Here is a 16,977-nt window from a genome sequence, read left to right as displayed (position 1 = left end):
GGCGCCACCTGCCAACAAGGCCGTGTCCTATTGGCCGTCGCCCGGGGCTCGGCCAATCGCGGCGCGGGCCGCGGGGCCCTGTGGGGACTGTAGTCTCGCGGCGGCCGCCCGCCGGACGGGGAGCACGAGGTGCGGCGCCGGAGCCGGGACGGCCGAGGAGCGGGGTCGAGGGCCCCGGCACAGCGCCCCCGAGGAGGCCGCGCCGGGCGGGCGGAGGCGCTGCGGGTTCGCGGCGAAAGGACGGCGAGCGGGCCCGTGAGGCGGCGTCCTCGGCCCTGAGGAAGACGGCGACGTCGCGGCGCCGGGGAGAAGCTGCCGGGAGGCGCCTCTCGGGGAGGGGGCGGCGGGGCCGGAGCGGCTGCGCGCGGCGCGGCATCTGGGAGACCCGCGCCGTGCGGGGCGCGTTGCATCCACGCGTGTCTCCCACGTGCGGCGGCCGCGGTGACCTGAGCCGAGCCCCGCTCCCCGCCCGAGCGTTCTCCGCGCCGCGCACCGGCGTGGATCTGACCGAGGGGGCCCGAGCCGAGTCTGGCAGCTGGACCTGGGGGGCCCCGGCTGCTCCAGGATATGGTGCAGGTCCTTTGGAGCCTCTCGGAACCCGGAAGGGAAGGGGTGAGGAGGCGAGAGGGAGGCGCTCTGAGACGAGAGCAGCCTGTGGATGGGGGGGGGGGGGGGGGGCGGGGGGCGGCACTCGAGGATTTTCATCCTCTAGGACGAAAAGGACTCCTGCCAGGTTCCTTCAAAAACACGTCGGTTTGCACATCTCCCTCCAGCCCTTTCGTCCTCCACCTCTCCCCTCCTCCACCTCTCCCTTCCTCCACCTCTCCCCTATAAGCAGAGCCTGAGTAGGGGATTTGGTGCACGTGGTTTACTGGGGGGGAGGGGGTGGTGCCACAGGAGAAAGCTGAGATGCCGTCGGAGCTGGAGACTGGCTTCAGCCCAACCCCATGGGGGCCTCGGAGCGCAAATCACGTCCAGAATTAGCCCGGCTGAAGGCCGGGAGGCAAGAGGACCAGCCCTCCGTTCCCCGCAGCAGTCGGCCACTGGCAGCCCAGTGAAAAGGGCGTCTGTGAGCTCTCGGGAGCCCACACCTGCAGCAGCCGGGGGCGGCCTCACCAGCCGGTAAAAGATCTGGGTGGGGCACGTTCAGCATCTGCTCCATGTTCTGCTCGTTTTTCAAGGTCTCCCAAACACCCTGTGACTGTGGAAGGGGTTATAAAAATTGAGGAAAGAGCTGGATTTCATGTCTGAGCCGGATGATGAAATAATTAACCACTGAACTAATTCAGCAAAACAAGAGTCAGAGCCACAGGTGACTGTGAGACTGTGTGGTCTCCCCCGCTCCCACCATGTGCCAACTCCTGGGAGAGAACTGGAATCCCACAAGGCTGAGAGTGGGGGCCACGCTGACACCAGCTGAGCTAAGCCTCGTGACAACCCAGCACATTGTGTATCCCTGCCTGGCTGACGAGAAAACCAAAGCACAAACAGGTGAACGTAGTGACTTGATCAATCCAAAGAAGGGTGAGGATTTTAATAAAAGCGGTAGCAGAGGAAAGGAAAGGCAGAGAAGTTTATGGTTTTTGAGCACCTTCTTTGCACCAGGCTCTATGATGCAGGCACACATGCTTTGCGTGCAGTTAATCCATGACCAGCTCCTTTAGTCCTGGAAACCATCCTGAGAGAGTCTTACCCCCTTCTAAGGCCCAGGAAATGGAGGCTTTGGGGAGGTTAAGTGTTGTGACAGGCCCACAAGTCACTGCCCACTACCCATTCTCTCCTTCCTTAGGACAGCACCCAGCTTCCTTAGGTGCAACAATGTATCTGGTTAGAAAAATTGGTGCCTAAACTCCCCATCACCAAACTTGAGCATTATAGCAATTTGAACCTATGACACTTAAAATTTTTTTTAATTCAGCAGTCCATGTGTTAAAAGAGAGGGGATATAAAAAAGGGGAGTGCTCTTCTCTACAAGAGAATGCCAGCAAATCAATGTGAGATTTAAAAATTGCCATATTTTGTGACCCTCGGTGAATTAACTAAATCATGCAAAAATCAGCAGTGTATCCAAAAGCTATTGGGTGAAAAGTGGTCAGGAAACAGGATGTTCACACAACCCCTAAGTCTCACCACAGATTTCTGAACAATCAGAAAGCTATTACATTGATGAGACCTGGAGGTCACTTCCTTATCCAAATGGCTGAACTTAGCATCCCAGAGAGTGGGACAACATGAGATGAGATTGCTCCCCAGGAGATGTAAGCGACACACAATGTCCCCTTTGGAATGTTATTGCCAAAAACGTGGACCTGAATCCAACCATGAGGAAGTAACCAGACAAATCAGCATGTGAGACATCCTACAAAACAGCTGTCCTGGACTCTTCCAAAAGGCTAACGTCATGAAAAGCAAAACAAGTTTCAAGACATGAAAGAAGCATAACAACGAGATACAGGAGTGAGCCTTGATTATAGCCTGAGTTAAAATGACAATAAGAGCAACAAAGCCATAAAAAGGTACTTGGGACAATTGGGAAGGTTTTCTATATGGAATAGTGTCCTAGGTAACTTTATTGAATTAATGTTAATTTTCTTGTTCTTGGGAGATGCCTTTGGAAATATTGGGGGAGTGTCATAGTGTCTGCAACCTGCGTGCACTCAAATGGTTTGGCGAAAATGTTAACAATAGGTGAATCTAGGTGAAATATATATATTGGAATCTGTTATATCTTCCACTGTTTCTATGGGTTTAAAATTTTTCAGAGTAATAAGCAGGAAATAAAATAAACTTCTGTACTTTGGGAAGTAAAAAATACTCTGTCTCCAGACTGCCTTCTCCCTTGCAGCTAGAGAGGACTGTGTGACCTAGCTCTGGTCAGATGGCTCAGGCAGTGTGCTTCCTGGACAACAGCGCAGTGCTGAAGAGAGCAGTGAGATGGGCTGCCAGGCTGAGCTCTGCCTCTTCCTAGACCTGTGCCCCTCAGTTTCCTGACATGACTGGTGCTGACATGACATGGAGTGCTTGCCTGGAGCTTGGACTTAGTGAACTCATTCAGTGATAGCTATTATTACTGAGAAGTTTTTTTTTAAACAATACCTTGGCAACCAGTATAGGGGGTGGGCTGGAGAGGGTGTTGTGTGAGCTGGCTTCTCTTAAATTGGATTCTCTGGAAGCAGAGAAGAAAAAGAAAAGGGCCGGTAGAGCAGCAAAGTAAGAAAAGGAATTTGCTTTGTCCATGTTAAAAGCCAAAAGGAAGCTTCTCCTATAAGATGAAGAAAGAGATAAGGATGTCTGCTTTCACGACTTCTGTTCAACATTGCACAAGAAAATGAAGTAAAAGATTGGAAAGGAAGAAGTAAAATGATCTCTATTTGTGAATGACATGATCTTGTATGTAAAAATCCTAAGGAATTCACACACAGACACACACTCAACAGAGCTAATGGAGCAAGTGCAGCAAGGTGGCAGGATAAAAGAACAAGATACGAAAGTCAGTTCTATTTCTGTGTACTCACAAAGAGCGATCCAAAAATGAAGTTAAGAAACCAATTCCACTTAAAATAGCATCAAAAACAAGAGAACACTTAGGGATAGATTTAGCCAAAGAAGTGCAAGACTTGTATCCTGGAAACTACAAAACACTTGTCTGGGAGGGAGGGTGGAAATGGACAGGAAAATAAAACTTGGAATAGTTATCAATACTCACCAAGGCATACACTTAACATCTAGGCATTTTACAGTATGTATATTATAGCTAAGCAAAAGTTGAAAATGTTGGGGGGGGGGTTACCAATATTTTATTTCTTACTCAGGCAAAATGTGGGTGTGCAGGACATGGCAGTGCCAGCCACCAGGGCCTCCACCATGCTTTACCTGCACACGTGGCTTCCCTGGTGGACTCAGCAGGACAAGTGAGCCTCAGAGCCTAGAGAATGGAGCCCGGCTTTTCCTGCCTCTGGAACTGTCACTTCCATTCACATCCACTGGCCATTCAGACCCACAGCCCCTCCCACCTGCAAGAGCTGGGAAGTGCTGTCTTCTGTGAGCAGAAGGAGAGAGGAGACATCTAAACACTAGGAACATCGGGCACAACTGATGAATTAACAGCTCATTGACCCCTTACTGTTTCCTGAGACGTAAGAAAGATGTACTGATAATAACCGAAACATTCCAGACACTGAAAGCTCACTTTGAGACAAAATCACAGTCCGTCTTGTGCACAGGTGTCATGATAACAGCACCTGCACATCCTCTGCCTTACAGAGGTGTTTCCCGGGTGCTGAGATTGTCACCCAGGATGCTGGCATGTTTGCACCCCTGAAGCCAGTTTGTTGCTTCTCTTCACTGGCCTGACTTTCCCGTTGCCGGGCACTGACACGCACTTCCTCTGGGCTAAAGTTTGGAGACCACTGGGGAGGAGTGGAGCCCTGATGAGAAGGGGCTGGAGTGAAGGAGGCTTTCATGCAGGAGGCTTGGGTGGGCCCGCGGTCCGGGAGCCACTGGGAGGAGTCACTGAGAAAGCGGGGCCCCAGGGCTGGGGGGCATCTCCGAGCTTTCTGGGACTCTTCACCTCTCTGAACCTCAAGCTCGTCATCTGTGGGATGGGGGTGATTCAGCCCCAGGGAGCACCCCCTATGGCCTGAAGAACGAGAGCAGCTGGATGCGGGGGTGTTTGTACGTTCAGGCTGTTTGGCCTCGCATTGAGGCTCTTGTGGAGTAGACTGTCAGCTGCATGGATTTTCAGAGGTGGAGGTGGAGGGTAGGGGCAGAGCCAGCTCGGCTGAAGGAGAGTGGGGTTTGGAGTGAAGGAAGGAGGAAAGAAACCTGGTTGAGGAGGAAATTCTGGAAAGGCAGTTATGGTTCCAAGTGGCACATGGACAGATTTTGTTCTGCGATAGGTGGTAGGACCCTCTCTTCCACGTGATTCATCTTCACTGAAGTTTGCCTCTGTCCGCAGTGCCTTTGAACTGGATTAGGTGGTTTCAGGCAGAGTTCGTGTCTGGCTCTCAGCAGGCTCAACGAACCTCCCCAAATCCACCCTTGGACCATTCGTAAGAACCTAGAGGACAGTTGGCCATCGGTGGCCCTAGGGAAGGAAGTGGCAGGGCCCTGAGTGGAGGAGAATAGGCTGTGGCGGGGAAAACTCCAGAAAGCCTGCTTGGATCCTGAGGACAGAAGCTTTGAATGCCTGGTATGCCCTTCTACCCTGAGGTGTGAGAGCAGAGGACACTTGATTTGGGGGCCGTGCTTTGGAAAGCTCTCTGCAACCCCACAGGGCAGGACATCTCTGCAGGAGCCCAGGAGCCGTGGAGACAGATGACGACAAGGTCCATCCCTGAAGCACAGCCCGGTCAACGTGCAGAGAGCACCACCTGCCCTTCACCACCATCTGGTTCTGAGGGCCCGCAGCACCCTCCCCGGCCCCGCCAGGCAGACACCTCCCCTCTCCAGCCCCGTGTTTCCACTGGGAGGGGCAGGCATTAGCGTGACACTCGTGGGTGGAAGTGCCTGCGGGGACTCGGCATGTGACACCCTGGCGGCTCTCTCCTCTCCTCTCCTCTCAGGCCTGCCTGCCTGCCCGGAGCAAGTGCTTCTCCACGCGGGGCTCTCAGTGCCGCAGTCCGGGCCCGAGGAGGATGGAGGCGCTTCCCTTCTGCCTGCTCAGCAGGTTGGTGACCTCCCCCCTCGTGGCGTCGGTGTCCAGATGCCAGCCTGGGCTCCGAGCATCACACCTGCCCACCTCCGTGGGCCCTGCTGGACGGAGCGGCTGCGGAAGGCGCTCTCCCTCCCTCTCGGCACAAAGGAATCTTTCCCAGAAGCCAGTCTCCCCTGGAGTCGCACTTGTCACCCCAGCCTGCGCCAGGCCCCGGCAGAGGGGGCAGGGTGGACAAGGCGGGCTGGACCAGCGTGATCACTCCCCGAGCCCGACGGAACCAGCCGCCGGCAGCCGGTAAGCGGCCCCCTTACGGAGCCCCCCTCAAGCACCCCTTCCAGCCGCCCTCCGTGCCAGCCGGGACCGGGCGGTCGCGTGCGCAGCGCTCCCTGCGGGTCCGCGGGGAGGGCCAGGGCGCTCCGGCCGCCGGCGAGGCCGCGCCACCCCCGCCCCCGGGCGCGCTCGGGTCCGCAGGGCCTCCGGACGTCCAGGAGGGGCCTCCGCGGGGGAAGCTCGGCTGCGAGGCAGGGGGCCGGGTGCCCTTCCGGTGCAGCTTCGGGGGCGGAGCAGCCCGCAAGGCGCCCCAGAAGCCCCCCAGGACGGTCACCCCTCGTCGCGGTTCTCCCGGCGGCCGCGGGGGCGGGGCGCGGAGGGTCCCTCCCCGCGAGCCGGCCCCTCTGCGCGCCCCCGCGCAGGTGCACACGCGCACGCGCAGGTGCCGCCTGAGCGCGCGTGCACCCGCCCACAGCCGGAGCCCGGCCGCAGCCACGGGCTCCCCGCCACGGCGCCTCCCCAGCCCGCCCTCCCGCACCCTCACACGCTGTGTTTCATTCTCTTCCCCCCTGGAGGGAAGATCGCTGTCCGGATCTTCGTTGCCTAGTTGCTTGCTTACGGGGCGCACACGCAGCCCCAGGACAGAAGCTTCGCAGCAGAGGGACTGTGTCCGCTGCGTTCATCCCCGCGCTCCTGGCACCCGGCGGGGGCCTGCGGCTCAGGGCATCGGTGGCTGAGTCCCTGACTGGCTGGCTGAATGGGCTCTCCTGCTGGTGAGCGGGTCGCTCCCGGTTCAGAGACAAGAAACCGAGTAACTGGGAGTGAAGACTGTCCTCTCAGTCCCAGCTGTGCTGCCCGCGTGTCTCCCGCAAGCTCCTTCGCCTCCCCCTGCCTCTGTTTCCCCACCTGTAAAACAGGCATAAGCACAGTGCCTACCCGTCGGGCCGATGCGGGGTTGGGTGAGTTGATACACGTCGTGGGCCCAGAACAGTACCGGGAAGAGGAAACACTAGTGTCCCTAGTCAGCACCATGCTGTGCATCACCGAAAGCAGCCTGCCAAACCCAGGCTCAGACAGGGTGCTCGGCTTGCCTGAGGCCACACAGCTGGAAGGAGGCACGGATGGGATTGGAACCCTGGTCCTAACATCTCAGAAGGTGGAGCCCTTCCTCGGGTCCCACCTGGCTGTGGCGCCTCCCTTGGAGCGTGGCCGGCCTGACCCTTGGGTGTGGGGCTTGGGAGCTGGGATGAAGGCCCAGGAAAGGGTGTGGGCGTGCGGGAGGGGAAGGAGGGGGTGCTGGCCCCCACGCCAAGCCCTGATGGGGAGACTGTCTGGGCACTGGCTGCCGGCCCCACTCTCCATCCCGTCCACCCCCTGCAGCCACACCCCCTCCCCTCCACGGGACTCTTACAGAGTTTTAGGAATTCATTAAAATGTACCCACAACCTGTAAGGAAATAACATTGTGCCACAACAAGAGCTGCAAATGGACACGATTCCGACAGCCCAGTGGTGCTCCTGGTTGCCTGCTTGGCAAGATGGTTTTCCAGCCTTTTGCAGCTATTAGCAGGGGAAGGGAGGGGCCGACTGGGGGTGCCGAGAGGGCTCTGAGCAGCTGCAGGGGCCTCCTCCAGAGCGGCCTGTGCCTTCTCTGCGTTCAAGGTCCCACATAGAGCAGGGGCCACACCAGAGGGTGGCGGGGGAGCGTTCCCCGTCACCTCTGTCCCTCCTCCCAGCCATGCTAAGCAAAATACCCTCTAAGAGGAAGCGCTGTGTTTGTGCTGCAAGTAGAGCTTCACGATAGGCCTCCCAGGTTTTCACCAGCGTGACAGAGAAACTGTTGTTTTAATTTTAGTTGCACTTCCCTGACTATGACCATGTCTAAAGTTAAGCATGTGTGCTGGTCATGGACATTCTTTTACCTGTGAATCACCTTCTCCTGTACTTGGCCCACCTTGCTTGTTTTGGTCTGTTTGGATCTGAGTCCTTTTGCTATTGGTTTGCAGGAGGTTTTATATGCTCTAGATGTCACTCCTCTTTTCTGATGCTTTACCTGTTTTCTCCTGTCTACCACTTGTCTTGTAACTGTAGGTCATTTTTGGACAAACAAGTTTAAACTGTTTTCAGTCAAATCTCTAATTCATGCCCTTTTTTGACGTGTAGATTTTATGTATTAGTAAGGAAGTATCTCCCACTGAGATTGTAAACAGTTGTTTTAATGTTTATCTTTTAAAACCGTTTGTAGTTTATTTTTGATTACGCCACGGATTCTGCTGGGGAGCATGTTTTCACATAGATAGTCAATTGTATAGGTTTTCGTATACATAGCCCTTATCACTTATTGAATATTTTATTGTTTTGCCACTGAATTTAAAAAGCCAACTTCATGATAAACTATTTTCCATATGTTTCTCTATTCTGTAGCTATTTTTCTAGCAAATCACCACTGATTTAACTGCTATAACTTTATCAGATATTTGGATATCTGACAAGGAAAGTCCCTTCAGTGTTTTTCTCTTTTGAATGTTCTTGACCACCTCTGGCGATTTCCCTTCTGGGGGAGAGAAATCATCTTGTCATATACCATTAACAGTCTTCCTGAGATTTCAACTGCGGTTCTGTGGGATGTATAGATTAATTTATGGGAGAACTGCTATAGCTAACTCTTTTTGAAGGCTGTTCAGTAAACTTTGGTAGCTTTCTTTATTTAGTATTTAGACATTTTCATGAGGTTTCCCTCTAGTTGTTTTATGGAATTTTTTGCTTTTAAGAATGAGTTCATTTTTCATTTCATTTTCTAATTGGTTTTTGCTAGTATGCAATTAAGCTATTGATTTTTCTATGCTGATCTTATATCTGGCTGCACTGCTAGACTCTCTTATTGGTTTGCCAATTGATTCTCTTCAGAATTTTCTAGGTAGATGATCGTGTGGTCTGCAGATAATCTCCGTTTTGTTCTTTTTTTCCAGTATTAATGACATTTTCCCTCTTATTATAGTACTGGCTAGAATCTCCAATAAAAAGGTTGAGTAGCACAAAGATAGTAACATTGACTCTTTTTATTTCATTATCAATCGGTGCAAAGTTTCAATGCCCTTTATCATATTAAGAAAAAACCTAATTTGCTAGAAGCTGTTTTTTTATCATGAAAGTATGTATGTTGAATATTTTCAAAAGTGTTTTTGTTCTCTGTGCAAATAGTTATGTGGTCTTTCTTGTACTCTAGAAGAGCAGTGGTTTAAAATGGTAGATTTTTTTCTAAGGTTGAACACATACTTGCATTCCTAGGATGTCTCTTAATATACTGCCAAACTGAATTTGCTAACTTTTTAAAGATAAAAACTCAATCAATTTAATTTAAAATATAATACTATAAAAGTGTTCTCTTTGGCATAATTTAAAATTGAGAACACGGAACACATTCAAATTTATAAAAACATAACATTTGCATATTTTATATTTTTAATGAAGGGAGAAAAATAAGAGAAAAAAAGGTTAAAAACAAAAGTGGAAAAAAGACTTTCACACAAACATCTAGACACAAAGACACAAAAAATGTGAAACTAAAGAAAAAAGACAAATTACAGAACAAAGGCCAAGAGACTCACAAATAAACATATTCAGAAGAGATATACCTGAAAAAGATAAAAATAGATAGATGTCTACAGAATTATAGAGAGAGATGGGGGCGGGGGTGGGGGGTGAGGAGAGGCAGGCAGAGCCGGGAAAATACACTGAGACTGCGGTAAAGACAGAATGATTCTCGGCGGAGAGTGACCTTGTGGGCAGCACCCGAAGGTCATCTGTACAGCCCTAGCATTTCCGTTCTATATGGCATTTTATTTAGGTGTTTTGCGTCTGTGTGTACGAGGAAGATCAGCATATAGCTTTATTTTCTGGAGCTGTCCTCTTTTGTCTCTTCATCTGTTGAAACACCTATTTCGTTGACCAGCTGCATTGTTTTCGTTTGTATTTCATTAATTTCTACCTAGCTTTTATTCCATCTTTCTACTTTTTTTGGATTTTTTTAATGGTTTTTAAGTGGTTACTTGATTTGAAAGTTTAGTTCATTTATTTTCAATCTTTTTTTGTTTTCTAATAAATGCATGTAAGTCATGCTTTATCCTTTGAGTATTGCTGTGGCAGAAAAACAGATTCTGTGATATGGTCCATCTGTGATGGTTCAGACATAAATAGTTCATACATTATATATTTTAATTTTCCCTTTAATTCAAGAGCTATTAAAATATTTTTGTTAGCTTCTAATTTTATTGCATTTCAATCAGCCTAAATAATAGCAGCTTTTTGAAATTTATTAAGATTTCCTTTATGGCCTTGCACAGGTCAGTTTTTCAGAATATTCCATTTGTGGTAAAAGGAATATATAATCTCTGTCAGCTGAGAGCAGGGTGATTAGAGAAAGCTTATTATCTTATTCAAATTCTCTTTTTCCTTACTTATTTCTATGAGAGCTTTGTCAAAACTGTCACTAAGGCATTCAGGGTTTGTTTTTTTTCTATGTGTAACACTGTCAGGTTTCTGCTCTGTATCTTCAAGTCATACTGTAAGTGCGGTAAAACGATCAGTAGTTGTCCTATGGGTTGTTCCCTTTCCTCAGCATGACATAGCCCTACTTTTATTTATTTATTATTATTTTTTAATTTACTTTTTTTGGCTGCATTGGGTCTTCGTTGCTGCTCGTTGGGGCTACTCGTCATTGAGGTGTGCTGGCTTCTCATCGCGGTGGCTTCAGGCCCTAGAACACGCAGGCTTCAGTAGTTGCGGCACATGGGCTCAGTAGTTGTGGTGCATGGGCTCAGTATTTGTGGTGCACAGGCTTTGTTGCTCCATGGCATGTGGGATCTTCCTGGATCAGGGATCTAACCCATGTCCCTTGCCTTGGCAGGTGGATTCTTAACCACTGTGCAATTAGGGAGGTCCCTGTTTCATTATTAAATGCTTTGACCTTGAATTCTATTTCATCTGAATTGAATGTTACCATCTTTTTGTTTTGTTAGCATTTTCTTTCCTTCACTTTCATTTTTCCTGGATTGTTGCTCTTAGGTATGTTTCACATAGTTTGTACTTTTAGCCAACCAGAGTTTTTTTCTTTTAATTGATGAATTTAACCGATTCACATCTGTTGTGATGACTGATGACATTAGAATTGTTTGTTCCACTTTTTGGTTTTTTGTGTATTATACTTTTGTTTCTTTCTCCCCTTTCTTACAGTTTGTTATAGAGCAATTGAATTTTCTTAAAATTTTTTTCACCCTTTAAAAATGCTTAATTATGCTTATATTTATAGTTAAATCACCCCAAGTCAGACAACACAGTGCTACTTCCCTCTGCTCCATTTAACAGTTCCCTAGAATTTTTGTTCCATGATCATTTTATTTTTTTTCATTAAAATATAACAGACATACTTTACACCCTCACATCTTAAGTGTACAACTTGATGAATTTTTCAAGGTGAACACATCCCTGCAAACAGGACTGAGTGACACAGAACATCGCTGGCTGTCAACAAGCCTTTGCTGAGCCTCCCGTCATTCCCGCCACAGCTAAACCACAGCACCATGCCCGTCACCCGCGGTCAGTGTGTAACGTCTCTCAGCCTGTATGTTTGAGTCACAGTGTCTGTTCCCTTGTGTCTGGCTTCCACTCAGCATCGCGCCTCTGAGACTCCTCCCCACAGAGGCGCGTGGCAGTGGTGCTTTCCTCACGCGGCGTGGTCGTCCCTTCTACAGCTGTGTTACAGGTGGTCTCTTCCACGTTGGTGGACGTTTGTGTTGGTCCCAGTGTGTGGGTGTTGCAAACCACGCTGCCATGAACATTCTAGCATCTCTTTTGGAACAGGTATCTATGCATTCCTTTCGGATACAAACCCAGGACAGAGCGTGACTGTTTAGTGTCTGAGGACACTCAATTTTCTAGGTGGTATGTCACATTGTTATTTAAAATGTCTTAAACAGTCAACACTCATGTTCTCTTATAAAATCGCTTTTACTGTTTTATTTGATCACCATTGTACCCTGTCATTTATCTTCTTGCTAAGAGCTCATCACCCAGCATTTGTTTGTTTTTAGAGAGTGTCCACTGGCCTTAAATGTTTGGCTTCTTGCGTGCCTGGAAAAGTCTTTATTTTGCCTTCCCAGTGAATGATGGCGTTGTAGAAGGCTTCGTACAAAGTTACAGGTTCCGAGTGATTTTCACCCAGAACTTGGGAGATGCTGCTCTACTGTCATGTCGCTCTCTTGCGGGGCCATCGTCGGTCTCAGCATTTCCACATTTCTTGGAAAATCTCTTCCCTTCCAATCTCTCTATTCAGTCTTTCCAGATCTCCTATTTGATGGCTTTTACAATTCTTAAAATCTATCCTTCATCTCCCTTGACTTTTATTTCATGCTTTCTATTTCTTTGTACTTTTATCATAATTCCTCACTTAGCTTTCCTAGAATGTGAATATTCCATTTTTCAGCCCATCTATTGAGCTTTTGTTTTCCCCAATTTAGCAATCAAGTTTTTAACATCCTTTTATTTTTTTTACAAAGGCCATATCCTCATGCACTCTCTGAAGCTGTTAATTGCACTTGTTCAAAATTCCTGTCCTGCTTTCTCTATAAAATTTGGTTCCCTCACTCTTTTGTCGTGCTACTATTTAGAGAACACGGTGGACTTTCTCATTACTCACATTCAGAGTCTCGAGGCATCTCACAGATTTGCAGACAGATCTGAGCAGTTAGTGGCACCGGTGCCAAAGTGGAGCCTGATTACAGGGCTCACATCAGCTGCGTCCGGTGAGAACAGAGGCCCCTTCGAGCCCACAGAGCCCTGCCTTCCATTCTCCTCTCTCTCCTCCCAGGCATCCCTTCCCACGGATCCAGAACGGTAGCTCACTGACCCCTGGTTTACAGGTTGGCTTGGGGGCCCATAAGGGAACTGGTTGGTGGGTCCCTGGGAGTCAAAGCTAGGTTGAGGTGTCCTCCCTCAGGGAAGAAAGAGGAGGAGGAGGAAGCCAAGACGTGTAGAAATCCCTCCGAAGTCCAATGTTGAGCTAAGAAAATAAGATCAGGTGACCAGTCTGCAGACGTGGCCAGAAGAGGAGAACCCAGCGTGGGCACAGGTGGCCGTGGCGGGCAGGTGAGGACAGCCGTCCCCGGTGGCTCCTGTGCGGGCTGCTGAGGGTTCGTGGCTGACCTTTCTCAGCCATCCGGGGACGTGCGTGTGGATGGGCGCGGCTGGCCCGCAGCTTCTCGGTGAGATGGAGAGGGACTTGTAGCCCCAGCCCCGCTCCTGCAGGACGCGCCCCGAGATGCCATTCGTTGGACTCCTGAGTCCTCCCCTTTCTGGATTCAGAAAATGAAATTCAGGCTCTGTGTCTTCTGTTTCTCTGAGACTGGGATAAATACAGTATAGTACCAAATCCAGACTTTGTCCATGGAGAAAACTCAAGATCTTCCTCCAAGCCCAGCCTTGATTTCTTTGCAACTTAGAATTTCAGTCTTGTATGTGTTATAAACATCTTGTCTGCCAGACCTAAGAAATTCACCCACACTCCCCAGCTGGTTGAGTTTTCTTCCCTGAGTCTGTAGATATCCTTCATCACAACTTGACAAAAGAACGGTGCTTGGAGGCCTGTTTTATAGGTTTTCTATCCTACAGGTTTGCTGTCCATTAGTACCATCTGTCAGATTCACAAAGCAGCAGTATGTACACGTTCCTGTTGGCTGATTTTATTTAGACACTAATTCTTGTAGCTGTTAAAAAAGGAGCGATGCAAAGGCAGGGAAGAGCACGCGGACCCCTCCTCTCAGAAAGTTCTCGCCTGTCACAGTTTAAAGACAAGACGCACAAACAATGCTGCAAGATAAGAAAATACGGAAATAAAACCACCAGGATTCTAATGATCACCAATTACTGGTCTCCTAAATTGGATCCCGGAACTTGCAGAGAGCAGGCACATCACTGATAACGCTCACTCTGCGTCTTTAACCCGCAGACGCACCTCTGTGGCTGAGGAAGAAAATGAATTCTTTTAGGTGAAACCATTCCTGCAAGTGAACAGGAAGCATCCAGAGGCCACCGTGCTGGCTCCGGTTTTACGAGGCCACGACGAGTCCCTGGGAGGAGAAGGGAAAGAGTGGTGAGTGACGCCCCCCACCCCCAGGACACAGCCGGCTCTGTCACCTCCCGGTCACATCCCTGAGACAGCCCTTCCAGGGAGACGGGGTGGCTGCCCTTTGATATCTCACGGTTGCAAAGCAGCTAAGGATGTGGCCTCAGAGCCATCATCAGCTTGTTCCTTCTCGTCCTCTGAACACGGTCGACAACCGACGCGTGTCCCTGCAGCTCCCGTGTGCGGAAGGGCACAGGTGTGTTCAAGGAGAGAGTCAGCGCCCGAGACAGGAGGGGCCGAGGGCAGAGCTGACTGTGCACACTGTACCCCCAAGGGCGCCCGTCCTGCACCCTTGCCAGGGTGAACCTTCTATTCTCTGCTTGCACTGCTGCCTTCTGGGCGCCTCAGCCACGTGCCAGCACGCACCCAGCACTGATGACGCAGGGGTGACCACACGGCCTGCTCCCCGCCCCCCAGGCGTCTGGTCTCGGGGAGGGGGGGTGCCACACATGAATCACACAAGCGTAGCATCACACACTGCGGTTTGTGCAAGGGCTCTTGAGAACACGTCAGAGTCTGGGCTGGTGGCAGGGTGTGGTGCAAAGGTGTGTGCAAGGGGGACGGGCCCTGGGCCCAGAGCACACGGCGCCTCCCTGCTCAGGCCTCTGGGGCGCGGGGCCGCGCCACGCAGGCGGCCTGCAGCTGTGGGCTGCGGAGGGGGCGCCACGCTGCCCCTGGCGGGCATCCTGCCCCTGCCCTTTCGCCGCTGGCGCGCTGTGTGCGCCCCTCCTCAGCCCCTCCCCTCCCGGGGCCGCTTACTAAGACGTGGGCTCCAGCAAGTCACCACTTCTCTGGGCCTCAGCTTCCTTGTCTGTGGAAGGGGGTTAATCCAGGTCGCTCAGAGAATCGGAAGGCGACCGTGCGGTTCCCGTGGGCGGCTGCCGGCAGCACACCTCTTCCCCGGCCCTCCTCGCGAGGCCGCCCGTGCGCCCGCCTTCCCGCGCGGGGCGGGGCTCTGGGCAGCCGACCGGGACCCGCCGCCGCTGCCCCTGCTCTGCAGCCACGCGCTCCCGCCCTGCGCAGCCCTGCGCGCCTCACGCCGCGTGCTCCTACCTGCTCCCTCCGTAAACCCGACACAGGACCGACCTGTTGAGGAGGAGAAATCCAGACCCCGCGCGGCGGTCGCGGAGCGGGGCGCCGTCCTGCGGGGGCCGGCCCCCCGGGTCCCGAGGCGCCCAGGGGCGCCGGCGCGGGCGGCGGGGACGCACCTGCGCGCAGGTGCGCGGAGGGGACGCGCCGGGCTTGCCCGCTTCGCGAGCGGCCGCCGCCACCTGGTGGCCGGCTGCGGAAGTGCCGCCGGCGGGCCCGCTCGCGGGGCCGTCCCCGCCGCGCTGCCCAGCGGCGCGCGCGCCTCGGCCGCGCGGGGTCCCGGCCGGAGCCCTGCCGCGGTGCCAGGCCCCGGCCCCGCTGCGGCGGCGCGGAGAGGCGCGCGCGCGCCTGCGACAGGGGCGGAGGGCCGCCGGGAACCCGCCGCAGAGAGCGCAGCCGGCCGGCCGGGCGGCGGGCGAGCCCTGGTCCCGCGCCGCGCTCCCGTCCCCGGCTCGCGGCTGCCCGCAGCGGCGCCGCACCCGAGGCCGAACCCTTCCCGGCCCAGCGGTGCGGGCCTCCCCGCGGCCGTGCGGGCCCAGGCCGGCCTCTCGCTGCGGGCACCTCGGGGAGGCGCCGCGCTCTCGGCGGGAGGCTCTGCTCCCAGCACCCGGAGACCGCGCGGCCCCCGCCCCCTCCCCGGCTCCGCGCCCTGTTTACCAAGGACTCTTTGGAGCCGGGGCATTTCCAAGGCAAAGAAACTGCTGACACCTTCTCTCCAAAAAATAAAAAATAAAAGCAATCGGAGGGACGTCCCTGGTGGCGCAGCGGTTGAGAACCCGCCTGCCAACGCAGGGGACACGGGTTTGGGCCCTGGTCCGGGAAGATCCCACGTGCTGTGGAGCAGCTAAGCCCGTGAGCCACAGCTACTGAGCCCACGCGCTGCAACTACTGAAGCCCACGCGCCCATAGAGCCCATGCTCCGCAGCGAGAGAGGCCACTGCAATGAGGAGCCCACACACTACAACGAAGAGAAGCACCCCCTCGCTGCAACTAGAGAAAGCCCGTGTGCAACAATGCAGACCCAACACAGCCAATAAATAAATTATTTATTTATTTAAAAAAAAAAAAAGGCAATCGGACCTGCTGGCTTGCCCTCCATTTATGTGACTTAAGGAAACTCTTCTGAGGCAAGTCTGTTTCCCAGGTGACTTCGGGTCTCCACTTGGGATCGGGAGCAGCTGCATGTTTTTAAGTTTCCGCCTGAACAGGCATTTCTATGAGCCTCAGACCCCACGTCCACCCCCACCCGCACTGCTTTCTGGAAGGGTCAATGCCAGGAAGAGGGCCAGGGGGCCAGCAGCTCTCCCCTCCCTTGAGAGCCCCAGCCTGACCCTCTGCGGCCCCCGTGAGTGGAGGGCAGAGTGAGTCTCTGCCCCGGCAGGACCTGAACCCACTCTGGTGGGTCCCTTGGCTCAGGGGAGCCACGCCGGGCTGACCAAAGTCTCCTCCACGTGCGGAAAACAGGGAAGGAAACACAGCAAAGTGAACGACTCAGAACGCCTGGAGTTCTGCCCCGAGAGGGGTCCACTCGCACCCCGTGCACAGGGCAAAGGAAAGGAGAGCCCATCGAGCAAGAGAGGTCCCCTCTGCTCCCTTCCAAAATCCTTGTTTTCTTTCCCGTGGGAGACTGATGGCACACGCAGCCCCCGTTTCTCCCCCTCCCTGCATGCGTGTCCTCGGTGATGTGACTGCAGCCCCTCCTGTCCGGAGGAGGGCAGCGTACCTCCCTCTGGCTGTCTGGTCCACAGAACGTGGCAGAAGCGGTGTTCTGGTTCCACGCCGAG

The sequence above is a fragment of the Hippopotamus amphibius genome, chromosome 13 (genome assembly GCF_030028045.1).
Source record: "Hippopotamus amphibius kiboko isolate mHipAmp2 chromosome 13, mHipAmp2.hap2, whole genome shotgun sequence".
NCBI lineage: Eukaryota > Metazoa > Chordata > Mammalia > Artiodactyla > Hippopotamidae > Hippopotamus > Hippopotamus amphibius.
The sequence above is the reverse complement of the archived record's forward strand: the minus strand, read 5'-3'. Positions refer to the sequence as shown.